Below are 13837 nucleotides of genomic sequence, written 5' to 3'. Positions count from 1 at the left end.
GATTTAAAAAAGGACATTAACTCAGGATATTTATGATTATCAATGTGAACATATAACCGGTAGTAAGCCACATAACATCAATAAAGGCCCCGATATTGCTGTGGGTAACTGATCTATCATCACTAAATAAAGGCCGATATTGCTGTGGGTAACTGATCTATCATCACTAAATAAAGGCCGATATTGCTGTGGGTAACTGATCTATCATCACTAAATAAAGGACGATATTGCTGTGGGTAACTGATCTATCATCACTAAATAAAGGACGATATTGCTGTGGGTTACCGATCAATCATCACTAAATAAAGGCCGATATTGCTGTGGGTTACTGATCTATCATCACTAAATAAAGGCCGATATTGCTGTGGGTAACTGATCTATCATCACTAAATAAAGGCCGATATTGCTGTGGGTAACTGATCTATCATCACTAAATAAAGGCCGATATTGCTGTGGGTAACTGATCTATCATCACTAAATAAAGGCCGATATTGCTGTGGGTTACTGATCTATCATCACTAAATAAAGGCCGATATTGCTGTGGATTAGTGATCTATCATCACTAAATAAAGGCCGATATTGCTGTGGGTTACTGGTCTATCATCACTAAATAAAGGCCGATATTGCTGTGGATTACCGATCAATTATCACTAAATAAACGCCGATATTGCTGTGGGTTACCGATCTATTATCACTAAATAAAGGCCGATATTGCTGTGGGTTACCGATCTATAATCACTAAATAAAGGCCGATATGGCAGTGGGTTACCGATCTATTATCACTAAATAAAGGCCGATATTGCTGTGGGTTACCGATCTATTATCACTAAATAAAGGCCGATATTGCTGTGGGTTACTGATCTATTATCACTAAATAAAGGCCAATATTGCTGTGGGTTACTGATCTATCATCACTAAATAAAGGCCGATATTGCTGTGGGTTACTGATCTATTATCACTAAATAAAGGCCAATATTGCTGTGGGTTACTGATCTATCATCACTAAATAAAGGCCGATATTGCTGTGGGTTACTGATCTATCATCACTAAATAAAGACCAATATTGCTGTGGGTTACTGATCTATTATCACTGAATAAAGGCCGATATTGCTGTGGGTTACCGATCTATTATCACTAAATAAAGGCCGATATTGCTGTGGGTTACCGATCTATAATCACTAAATAAAGGCCGATATGGCAGTGGGTTACCGATCTATTATCACTAAATAAAGGCCGATATTGCTGTGGGTTACTGATCTGTTATCACTAAATAAAGGCCAATATTGCTGTGGGTTACTGATCTATTATCACTAAATAAAGGCCGATATTGCTGTGGGTTACTGATCTATTATCACTAAATAAAGGCCAATATTGCTGTGGGTTACTGATCTATCATCACTAAATAAAGGCCGATATTGCTGTGGGTTACTGATCTATTATCACTAAATAAAGGCCAATATTGCTGTGGGTTACTGATCTATTATCACTGAATAAAGGCCAATATTGCTGTGGGTTACCGATCTATTATCACTAAATAAAGGCCGATATTGCTGTGGGTTACCGATCTATTATCACTAAATAAAGGCCGATATTGCTGTGGGTTACCGATCTATTATCGCGAATCATTTAGCAAACAATTTGAGATCGTTGAGAAAACTTAGCATGGTATATTTTTGGATAAAGTTAAAATAATGGATCGCATTTAAAGGGGATGTACTCCATATGATGAAATAGCGGAAAAAAGAAAAATTTCGAAACCTGACATAAACTTGGTATCGATGAGTACACTGCACTGAAACTTACTAACTGAAGTACCACACAGTTTACAATTAATTTATTTTTCGCAGGTTTTACATTAACAATAATGATATCAAAGAGAAAATCATTTTATAAAATAGTTGTCCTGAGATTCGTTACAGAAAAAAATAGTTTTGGTCTCAATCTGGTGTATAGTCCCTTTAATATACTATTGTTTTATTGTACCGTTACAACGTCTATCGCTTGTTTGTTTTATATTGTGTACTCACTATTGTCTTATATTTGGATATCAGGTGTAAATATATACCCTTATTTTATAAACTACAATACGGTATTATGATATGTGAGATTATAAGTATCTTCCATGGCCGAGAGTGTAAGTTCATTCCGACCCGAGCGTAGGGTGTTTTGCGGAAACGAGGTTAATGTTAATAGTCAAATCGGACTTTTTAAATAGTTCTAAGGAGAATGAAGCATTATTTCTTGAATGGTGCGTGAAAACTGTTTTATGCTGACATTTGAAGCGAGAAATAATTAATCAGCATTCTAAATATTACCATAAGACAAGATTTGCTTGATGCTACTGACGACAGTCTTCAACAAGGGAGGTAATTGCAATGTGGTGACCATTTAAAAGGAGTTCCATACGGGCATTTTATCTTCGCCCGTGGGCAAGATAAGAATATCTAGCATGGTTAAATTATTGGATATTCTTATCTGAGGTGGGAGAAACTTTTTTCCGTAGAAGTATGTTTAGCATGAATGATTAGTTTAAGAATAAATGTCTACGAGATAAACATCATATACCTGGTTGCCATTTATGTGACCCCAAGTTAAAGCTGCTCTCTCACAGATTTACCGTTTTGACAACTTATTTATTTTTTGTCTTGGAATGATCATTTTTTTGCGTAAATATCTGCAAACCAATGATGTAAGATTATTGACAAAAAATCAGATCGTAGATTTTCACATTTCCGTTCAAAAATCAATGTTTTACGGCTACTAACGATTTAAGAAAAATGCATAAAACATCAATTTTTTAACTTAAATATATAATATACGATCTATGTTTTTTTGTCAGCAGTCTTATGTAACTGTTTTTTTATGGATTTTCGCAAAAACTGGCTCGTTCCAGGACAAAAAAAGTTGTATAAACGTTTAATCTGTGAGAGTGCAGCTTAAAGTTTGCTGGTTACCTTTATGGTAACTCTTGTCAGCAACAACAACAACACTCATTTAAAGAGGTATGTGAAGTTGGCTTGTACATTGTATATCGTAGTTCAGCTTGTAGTTCGCCAATTACAAACTTGTAGTTTGGTATTCAGCTTATAGTTCGGCTTGTATATTGTACATAGTAATTCAACTTGTAGTTCGCCAATTACTAGCTTGTAGTTTGGTATTCAGCTTGTAGTTCGGCTTGTACATTGTACATCGTAATTTAACTTGTAGTTCGCCAATTACAAGCTTGTATATCGGTATTCAGCTTGTAGTTCACCCTAACTGCACCAGCATTCATAATATTTGAATTACAAGCTAGTAGTTGGTTATTCATCTTGTAGTTCGGACAAATACATTAGCATACATTATATTTAAATTACAAGCTAGTAGTTGGGTATTCATCTTGTAGTCTTGTAGCCTTTAAAGGCATATTTGGTATTCACTTTAATTATATAACCATCATTAATCCACGCAATACATATCGCAAAATACGGTAGTCCGTATTCCACTCCAGTGCAATAATGCCTTATTCCACTCTTGTGACGTCACGTCATGACAAGTATCGTTGCGCGATGTTAAAATGGCGTCTTAAAACAAAATATTTCACTTATTAAGAAAACATGTGGCTTTTTAGTGATCGAACCAGTAGTGTGTATAATAAAATGGTTATTAGTACTGCGCTTTGATCCGAAAAATTCGACTCTTACGCCTCGTGAAATCCGAATCTGAAAAAATACACTCGAGTCGAATTCAACCTCCCGGATAAAAAAGTACTAACAACCCTATATTTTATTAATAAATTATACATTGTATGTTTTCTTTAGCTTGTAAAATATTGGATTTAAAGTCTTCAAAAGATTTCTACTTTACTTGAGGTTCGAACTACATGTATATATTACTAAATTAATTCTTAAGGTAAATTCTATACGGCCCCTAAACGTTTAGTTTTGTATAGGTTGTTTATTTGAAGGGATTTACGGTTGTAGACTAATAGAATTACGAATTTTGATTGAATAAGAAAACATTAACCATGTGAACAAACAATAATATATAGAAATATATTAAACATGCATAAGCAATGGCATTTTTAAATAGAGGTATATTCATATCCTTACAAAACAGTAAAATAATTCTCCGATTGATATATTTTTGTCATAAATACGTTTATGCATTCAACTTTTGTATATTGGTTATTTATTTTGTATGAGTATATGCAATGATTCAACTGTAACACTTATTTACATGTATGAATTTGTCCACAATGGCCATGGCCTTCTTGATATTCTGTAAATACAACTTGAAACTTATCAAATAAAATATCTTATATGTTTTACCGAAAACAAATATTCCTGTATAACTGAATATTTTTATACCATAATATCAAAACCATTAAAAAGCATTAAATTTGCAGTCAAAACATTCAATTCAAACTTAAATAAGTGCATAATTAATGTAGCTGAAAAAATGTAATATTCAACCGACCGGAAAAAAGTAAATATATCGGGAAAATGATAAAGTTGGATTGTTCTTTAATCCGTAATAAAGAATTCGAAACAAGTTACGTAAGCTTACTGACTGTTAAATAAGCTACATACATTGACGCTTTGACCAAGGCTTTAAAGCTGCACTCTCACAGATATACCATTTTTACCACTTTTTTTTATTTTTTTTGTCTTGGAAAAGGCAATTTTTTGCATAAATATCTGCAAACCAATGATATAAGTTTGCTGACAAAAAATCAGATCGTAGATTTTCATATTTCCGTTCGAAAATTAATGTTTTATGGCTTAAACCGTTACTAACGGTTTAAGAAATATGCATAAAACATCATTTTTTTAACTTAAATATAAAAATCTGTGATCTAATTTTTGTCAGCAGTCTTATATAACTGGTTTCCATGGATTTTCCCAAAAAATGGCTCGTTCCAGGACAAAAAATAAAAAAAGTTGTCAAAACGTTCAATCTGTGAGAGTGCAGCTTTAAAACTGTGACGTATATGATTGACCAAAATGGTGCTAAGCAAGTGAATCATATTCTTCACGTATGACATTGCTGTTTGATAAATTTGATATTAAAAATGTAATAATAAAAAAAAAAATAAAAAAAATAATAATACATGACAAAAGTAGTTATAATAATTAGAGGAATAATAATAATAATAATAAGAAGAAGAAGAAGAAGAAGAAGAAGAAGAAGAAGAAGAAGAAGAAGAAGAAGAATGAAGAAGAAGGAGAACAACAACAACAACAACAACAACACATATTCTTAAAACTACGCCTTAAACAAAAACAATAAAACATATTCTTACAACAACAATAAAAACAACAACAACAACAACAACACTAATTCTTAAAACTAAATATTCTCTATATTTATCTTGGTCGGATTGTGTCTCCGAGGGTGAATTGTTACACTATTGAAATTGCTCGACCATATCAGGCAAGCTCGGAACAGAGCATTCTTTAAACCAAAGCTCTTCTAGCACTGCGGTATTTACTGCTTGCCCGAAATTAAGCCGTTGAAAGCGTTGTAAATATTTTTTTCAGTACTTCTGTACATCTGTCTATGCCAACACAACTCACGACAACAAACACAATGCCATCTACCTTTACTAGGCATACACCAACTATTACGGTGCCAACAATAACCAATACTTATCCTACTTATACCATTAATACCCGAACAACAACAACAATAAAATAAACTATCTTTACAACAACCGCCATAGCGCCTACAACTGCGGCCAACTTACAGCAACAACAACATAGAAACGACAACAACATAATCAACGATTCTTTATGACTAGAAAATATACGCATACATGTATATTTATAAAATATATCTGCAATACTGGAAAAAGCAATCTGTGACAAATGTGACTCAGTTGTAAAATTTACTTTCTTTGAAAAAAAAGATGCAATTTTTGACCTGTGAGGAATGTGATATCATGGAACATAAAAAAAACCCGGCTTGGATCACAATTTTCCCAGGAGCTGTGACATATATGTTCGAAATATGTGACGAATGGCTGTGAAGAAAAGGAACCTATTTTTCCCAGGTGGGAAGAAAATGATCTGGGATAAATAAGGTCTAACATACACACCTGTTCTAGTTTGCCTTTAAACTGCCACGCATCTGTACACATATGTTCTAGTTTGCCTTTAAACTGCCACGCATCTGTACACATATGTTCTAGTTTGCCTTTAAACAGACACGCATCTGTACACATATGTTCTATTTTGCCTTTAAACTATCACGCATCTGTACACATATGTTCTAGTTTGCCTTTCAACTGACTAGCATCTGTACACATATGTTCTATTTTGCCTTTCAACTGACACGCATCTGTACACATATGTTCTAGTTTGCCTTTAAACAGACACGCATCTGTACACATATGTTCTATTTTGCCTTTAAACTGCCACGCATCTGTACACATATGTTCTAGTTTGCCTTTAAACAGACACGCATCTGTACACATATGTTCTATTTTGCCTTTAAACTGCCACGCATCTGTACACATATGTTCTAGTTTGCCTTTCAACTGACTAGCATCTGTACACATATGTTCTATTTTGCCTTTAAACTGCCACGCATCTGTACACATATGTTCTAGTTTGCCTTTAAACAGACACGCATCTGTACACATCTGTTCTATTTTGCCTTTAAACTGCCACACATCTGTACACATATGTTCTAGTTTGCCTTTAAACTGTCACGCATCTGTACACATATGTTCTAGTTTTGCCTTTAAACTGACACGCATCTATAATAGTTTGTCGGTAAACTACCACGCATCTGTCTTAGTTGGCCTTTGCACTGACACGCATCTGTACACATATGTTCTAGTTTGGCCTTTGCACTGACACGCATCAGTACGCATTTGTACTTGTAAGGCATTCAACTACTACGCATCTGTACGCATCAGTTCGAGTTAGCCTTCCAACTACAAGGTATCTGTTCGCACCAGTTCTAGTTTGCCTTTCAACTGACACGCATGTGTACGCATCTGTACTAGTTTGCTGTTCAACTGACACGCATGTTTGCCTTTCCACTGACTAGCATCTGAACACATATGTTCTAGTTTGCCTTTCAACTGACTAGCATCTGTACACATATGTTCTAGTTTGCCTTTCAACTTACTAGCATCTGTACACATATGTTCTATTTTGCCTTTAAACTGCCACGCATCTGTACACATATGTTCTAGTTTGCCTTTCAACTTACTAGCATCTGTACACATATGTTCTATTTTGCCTTTAAACTGCCACGCATCTGTACGCATCTGTCCTAGTTTGCATTTAAACTGACACGCATCTGTACACATATGTTCTAGTTTGCCTTTAAACTGACACGCATCTGTACACATATGTTCTAGTTTGCATTTAAACTGACACGCATCTGTACACATCTGTTCTATTTTGCCTTTAAACTGCCACGCATCTGTACGCATCTGTCCTAGTTTGCATTTAAACTGACACGCATCTGTACACATATGTTCTAGTTTGCCTTTAAACTGACACGCATCTGTACACATATGTTCTAGTTTGCCTTTAAACTGACACGCATCTGTACACATATGTTCTAGTTTGCATTTAAACTGACACGCATCTGTACACATCTGTTCTATTTTGCCTTTAAACTGCCACGCATCTGTACACTTATGTTCTAGTTTGCCTTTAAACTGACACGCATCTGTACGCATTTGTACTAGTTTGCTGTTCAACTAACATGTTACTGCACGTATCTGTTCTAGTTAGCCTTCTGACTGATATATTTGTGCACCATTGTCCTAGACAGACATTCGTCAGTACCATTTTGCACTTAACTGACATGTGTCTGTTCCATTTCGACTTTCGAATAACATTTGTCTAAACCATTTCACATTGTGACTGATATGGTTTGTACCAGTTCGACCTTAACTAACATATGTACGTACTGAATCATTTCGCCATTCGGAAATTTTGTGTCTTTTCCATTTCGCAATTCGACTGACACTTGTCTGTACCATTTCGCCCTCAACAGACACGTGTCATTTCCACATCGTTATTCGAAGAACATGTATCTGTACAATTTCGCTCTCAACTGACATTTGCCTGTACCATTTCGCCCTCAACGTACATGTATCTGTACCATTTTGCCTTTCGACTGACATTTGTCTGTATCATTTCGCCCTCAACTGACACGTGTCAGTTCCATATCGCTATTCGAAGAACACGTATCTGTACCATTTCGCCCTCAAATGACATGTGTCTGTACCATTTCGCCCACAAATGACATGTGTCTGTACCATTTCGCCCTAAAATGATATGTGTCTGTACCATTTCGCCCCCAACTGACATGTGTCTGTACCATTTCGCCTTAAATGACACGTATCTGTACCATTTCGCCCACAAATGCTATGTGTCTGTACCATTTCGCCCCCAACTGACATGTGTCTGTACCATTTCGCCCCCAACTGACATGTGTCTGTACCATTTCGCCCACAAATGACATGTGTCTGTACCATTTCGCCCACAATTGATATGTGTCTGTACCATTTCGCCCCCAACTGACATGTGTCTGTACCATTTCACCTTCAACTGACATGTGTCAATTCCATATCGCTATTAGAAGAACACGTATCTGTACCATTTCGCCCTCGAATGATAAGTGTCTGTACCATTTCGCCCTCGAATGATAAGTGTCTGTACCATTTCGCCCACAAATGATATGTGTCTGTACCATTTCACCTTCAACTTACACGTGTCAATTCCATATCGTTATTAGAAGAACACGTATCTGTACCATTTCGCCCTCGAATGATATGTGTCTGTACCATTTCGCCTCCAACTGATATGAGTTTGAACAATATCGCCTTCAACTGGCATGTGTCTGCTCCATTTTGCCCTTAAGTGACACGTGTCTGTTCCATTTCGACATCGAATGATATGTGTCTGTTCTATTTCGCCCTCGAATGATATGTGTCTGTACCATTTCGCCCCCAACTGATATGAGTCTGTACAATTTCGCCTTCAACTGGTATGTGTCTGTTCCATTTCTCCCTTAACTGACATTTGTCTGTTCCATATCGCTTTTCGACGAACACGTGTCTGTACCATTTCGCCCCCAACTGATATGAGTCTGTACAATTTCGCCTTCAACTGGTATGTGTCTGTCCCATTTCTCCCTTAACTGACATTTGTCTGTTCCATATCGCTTTTCGACGAACACGTGTCTGTACCATTTCGCCCTCAAATGAGTCTTAAACTGGCAAAACAATTAGAACAACTGTTAAACGCAGGCAGTTAAGTTAATGTGATGATCAACAGCGATATTTTGAAAAATAATCTGAATTCGCAAATTGGGATTGGAAATGAAATTGCAAAAAAGGTCAAATTCAAAACATTGGAATTAAAATGACATTAATAATGTAAAAAAAACACATTTTATTTATTTTATATTAATACATATTTATAAACATCAGAGCTAAAAAAATGTTTTTAGCCAAACAGCTCATGATTATTTTTTTGTTGAAAAAATATGTATTTTTAGGAATTTTTAAAAATGCGCTACATTTTGAAGTATGAGCTAGCAATAAGGTAAAAAACACAGAACATATATACTCTTACAGTTACTGATGAACTTGTGCATTTTCACAATGAAATATTTTATAAAAAGGTGGTTAAAAGGCAAACAAAAATTTGATTCGATCCCTAATATGATATATTGTGAGAGTGGTCAAGTGGTATAGGTGTCCGCCTCTCACTCTAGAGGCTGTGGGTTCGATCTTCAATGTGATATATTGTGAGAGTGGTCAAGTGGTATAGACGTCCTCCTCTCAGCCTAGAGGCTGTGGGTTCGATCTTTAATGTGATATATTGTGAGAATGGTCAGGTGGTATAGGTGTCCGCCTCTCACCCTAGAGGCTGTGGGTTCGATCCTCAATGTGATATATTGTGAGAGCGGTCAAGTGGTATAGGTGTCCGCTTCTCATCCTAGAGGTTGTGGGTTCGATCCTCAATGTGATATATTGTGAGAATGGTCAAGTGGTAAAGACGTCCGCCTCTCACTCTAGAGGCTGTGGGTTCGATCCTCAATGTGATAGTGGTCAAGTGGTATAGGTGTCCGCCTCTCATCCTAGAGGTTGTGGGTTCGATCCTCAATGTGATATATTGTGAGAGTGGTCAAGTGGTATAGACGTCCTCCTCTCAGCCTAGAGGCTGTGGGTTCGATCCTTAATGTGATATATTGTGAGAGTGGTCAAGTGGTATAGACGTCGGCCTCTCAGCCTAGAGGTTATGGGTTCGATCCCCAACAGAAGTACGTTCTCATGGCCTCTTAAAATGGACACAGTACTGGTTGCTGCCCAGTAAACAGACTCGAGACTCAAGCTTTCGGTCGAAACCAAGCTAAAATAGTATGAACCAATGTATTGAGAGTTCGTTTTCGGTGCTTAACATTGCACAACCGCAAAGGGTCAAACTCTGATCACTGACTGCCATTTTGTAATGTATTGTCCGTCTGGCCATCATGCCCCGGGATAATTATTGATTACAGAAAAGGTTCTAGCAACCAGTTTGCCAATGCGAAGCGTTTACGTCCTTGGGGTATCTTTCACGCTGGAACTGGAATGTAGCCTTTGGTTGGTTTTGCAATAATCTTTGTAATACTACGATAACCATTCAGAACTCCTCGGCCATTTTTTTCGAAAACAAACTCGGATGTATGCCGGTACATCAGTTGAAGTAGTTTGTAATTTTTTGAATTATATCATTTATGAAATATAGTGTTTTAGAATTGTTTTTATTGATCCAAGTTTAAATTGATTGTTAGTGAAGTATATAATTGCAAACATAATTAAGATTTCCAAGAGTTAAGTCATAAAGTTTAACTGCTAATTAAAATACTACGCGATCTACTTGCAGCGGACTTAAACGTACCGCTTTTTGAGTATGTAAACCATCAAAATACATCCGAGGTTGTTTTCGAAAAAAATGGCCGAGGAGTTCCGAATGCTACGATAACTAGCTGAACCTTTATCTCAAACGAGAGTTTCATGCTCAAACCAAATGATTGCAGGACTATTTTTGCGATCTGAGTTTGTCATCTGGGTCGAACTCGCATCTGCCCGGTCTTTTAAGTTTCAAGAAGGCGCGCTCAATATGCTGTCCTGGTAGGAATGGAAGTGCCAACAGCTTCCTGATGAGTTTGTGGGCTCCCTCTCGTCGCTCGTATGTTGCCTTCAGCCCCAGGTGCTGGACGTGGCGCAGAACGGGCTGATTACGAACACATACATTCTGTTCAAAATCTGTTTGATGCGTTTAAGGTTCACTCTTACTCCCAAATATGATTTACCACAATGTTTACAATTGTTTTGATATGCCGATAACTTACTAATTTATACTAATAATATATACGCATAGTGACGTTATTTAAGTTCAAATACTTACATCGATAGGTTTGGTTCTTTCCCTCGTTCCAGTAGCTCTACAGGGCTTGCAGACGAACTGTTCTTTAGGTAACTATTTCCTTATTATGAAATATCTTCTCTGGAGATGCTTTGAAGATTGAGAATAATTAATGAAAAACGAAATCCGATAGTTACAAGATGTTTTTAGACAGACTGTCATATGGCGAAAATTTGTCTATTTGTGAATTTAATGATCTCATTGTCAAATTGTATTTTTGTCTTGATATTTAAAATAAAATAAAAATTAAACTAAGGGGCCGAAATGTCACTTTTGAAAATCAGTAAGGGGCCAAAACGTCTCGAGTCAATTTAATTAAGGTGCCAAAACGTCTTTGGGCCGACTTGATAGTAGGCCGAATTATCTCGCTCCCGTTGGCTCGAACTGGATGTAAAGGACCTATTTATCAATACTAAATATAGGCATCCCCGCTTAGCTCGATGTATTTTCGCCGTTTCCTGGGAGTTAAAGACAACAAGGTTGGACTGGATGCGTTCTTTCATACAAATGGCTTACTCTTCCAGAGCTCATCATTAATTGTTTGTCTGCAGTTTTTTGGTGAACCGGTGCATGGACCTTGTCCAAGACTATGTGATTATTTTTGATATCGTTTCGACGAAAACACAGGCCATACACACTATGTATGTATCTGGTATGTTATCTTATTAAAGCATGTAAATAGGAAAAGACGTAGTTCAAAGTTGGTGTTTATTTTTCAAAAAGTTAAAATATGCTCACAAAAAAGAAATATAGTCACATTGATTCAAGTCAATATATCTAACATTTATATTTCACAAACAACTTTCAAAGTAGTTGACATTTCCCAAAAGTTGCAAACCATACACGTACTATGATAATGTTTATGTTGTTATATTTTGATAATGAACTTGCTTTAATTATTGACCTCCTCCATCCCCTTACAGCCAACCCTTTCCGGAAAAAAAGGAAATGATAATAGTAACTTGTAGACACTAAAATATAGTTCAGTTCTAAATAAATAGCCTAATTTATACAACAAAATGTACAGGCAATATCGTAAGAGAACATTGGTGCTTATAACTAGTGCATATGCTGTTTGTATATGCCTTAAATATAATGGCCAAAAATAGTTAAAATAATGATTAAATCGATTAACAATCGATAATTGATCGGTTTTATAAACCGATTATTGGTAGATGTTTTTCTGTTGGAGTCCCAACACTGCTATTAACTTCCAGAGCTAATTTGATTTAAATTCAACAAAGTTTCTGAACAATCTGTTCATTGTCTATCTATTGTTTAAAAAAAATTGTCTTTCAAAATTTTAGCCAAAAACAAGATCAATATTATTACACTCTATTTTATACAAAGTATGTAGGCTAAAGATACGATCTATAGTCTTAACATTTGCTAGTACATGTACATTCAATATAAAATATGCATTAGATGAGCTAATAATGTTAACAATGATAATCTAAGATATAAATGGCATTATGAAAAGGTATTTTGATTGACAAATATTGATGTATTCCGACATGAAATACACCAATGTAAGCTTTCAATGATCTGTCTATTTAGTTGTAGTGACAACACTTTGAATTTAGAGACTGAACGTAACGTAAAGTCAATGCTAATATCTTTTTAAACACGTTTCAACATTTGTTGCTTGTTCTTTGATAATTATTATCACTAAGATTCTTTATAAGATGTCCAGAGACAGATGATCATACTCAATCATATGTATTGGGCAAATATGTTGTCTCATGGAGCTGATCATCTGTATGGTGCATGAGAGCAAATATGTTGTGTCATGGAGCGGACCCTCTGTATGGTGCATGAGAGCAAATCTGTTGTGTCATGGAGCTGATCATCTGTATGGTGCATGAGAGCAAATCTGTTGTGTCATGGAGCTGACCCTCTGTATGGGGCATGAGAGCAAATCTGTTGTGTCATGGAGCTGACCCTCTGTATGGTGCATGAGAGCAAATCTGTTGTGTCATGGAGCTGACCCTTTTATGGGGCATGAGAGCAAATCTGTTGTATCATGGAGCGGACCCTCTGTATGGTGCATGAGAGCAAATCTGTTGTGTCATGGAGCTGATCATCTGTATGGTGTAGAGCGCAAATCTGTTGTGTCATGGAGCTGACCCTCTGTATGGGGCATGAGAGCAAATCTGTTGTGTCATGGAGCTGACCCTCTGTATGGTGCATGAGAGCAAATCTGTTGTGTCATGGAGCCAGATCATCTGTATGGTGCATGAGAGCAAATCTGTTGTGTCATGGAGCTGACCCTCTGTATGGTGCATGAGAGCAAATCTGTTGTGTCATGGAGCTGATCATCTGTATGGGGCATGAGAGCAAATCTGTTGTGTTATGGAGCTGATCATCTGTATGGGGCATGAGAGCAAATCTGTTGTGTCATGGAGCGGACC

The sequence above is a fragment of the Mya arenaria genome, chromosome 7 (assembly GCF_026914265.1).
Source record: "Mya arenaria isolate MELC-2E11 chromosome 7, ASM2691426v1".
In the NCBI taxonomy this organism is placed as follows: domain Eukaryota; kingdom Metazoa; phylum Mollusca; class Bivalvia; order Myida; family Myidae; genus Mya; species Mya arenaria.
Note: the sequence above shows the minus strand (reverse complement) of the source record.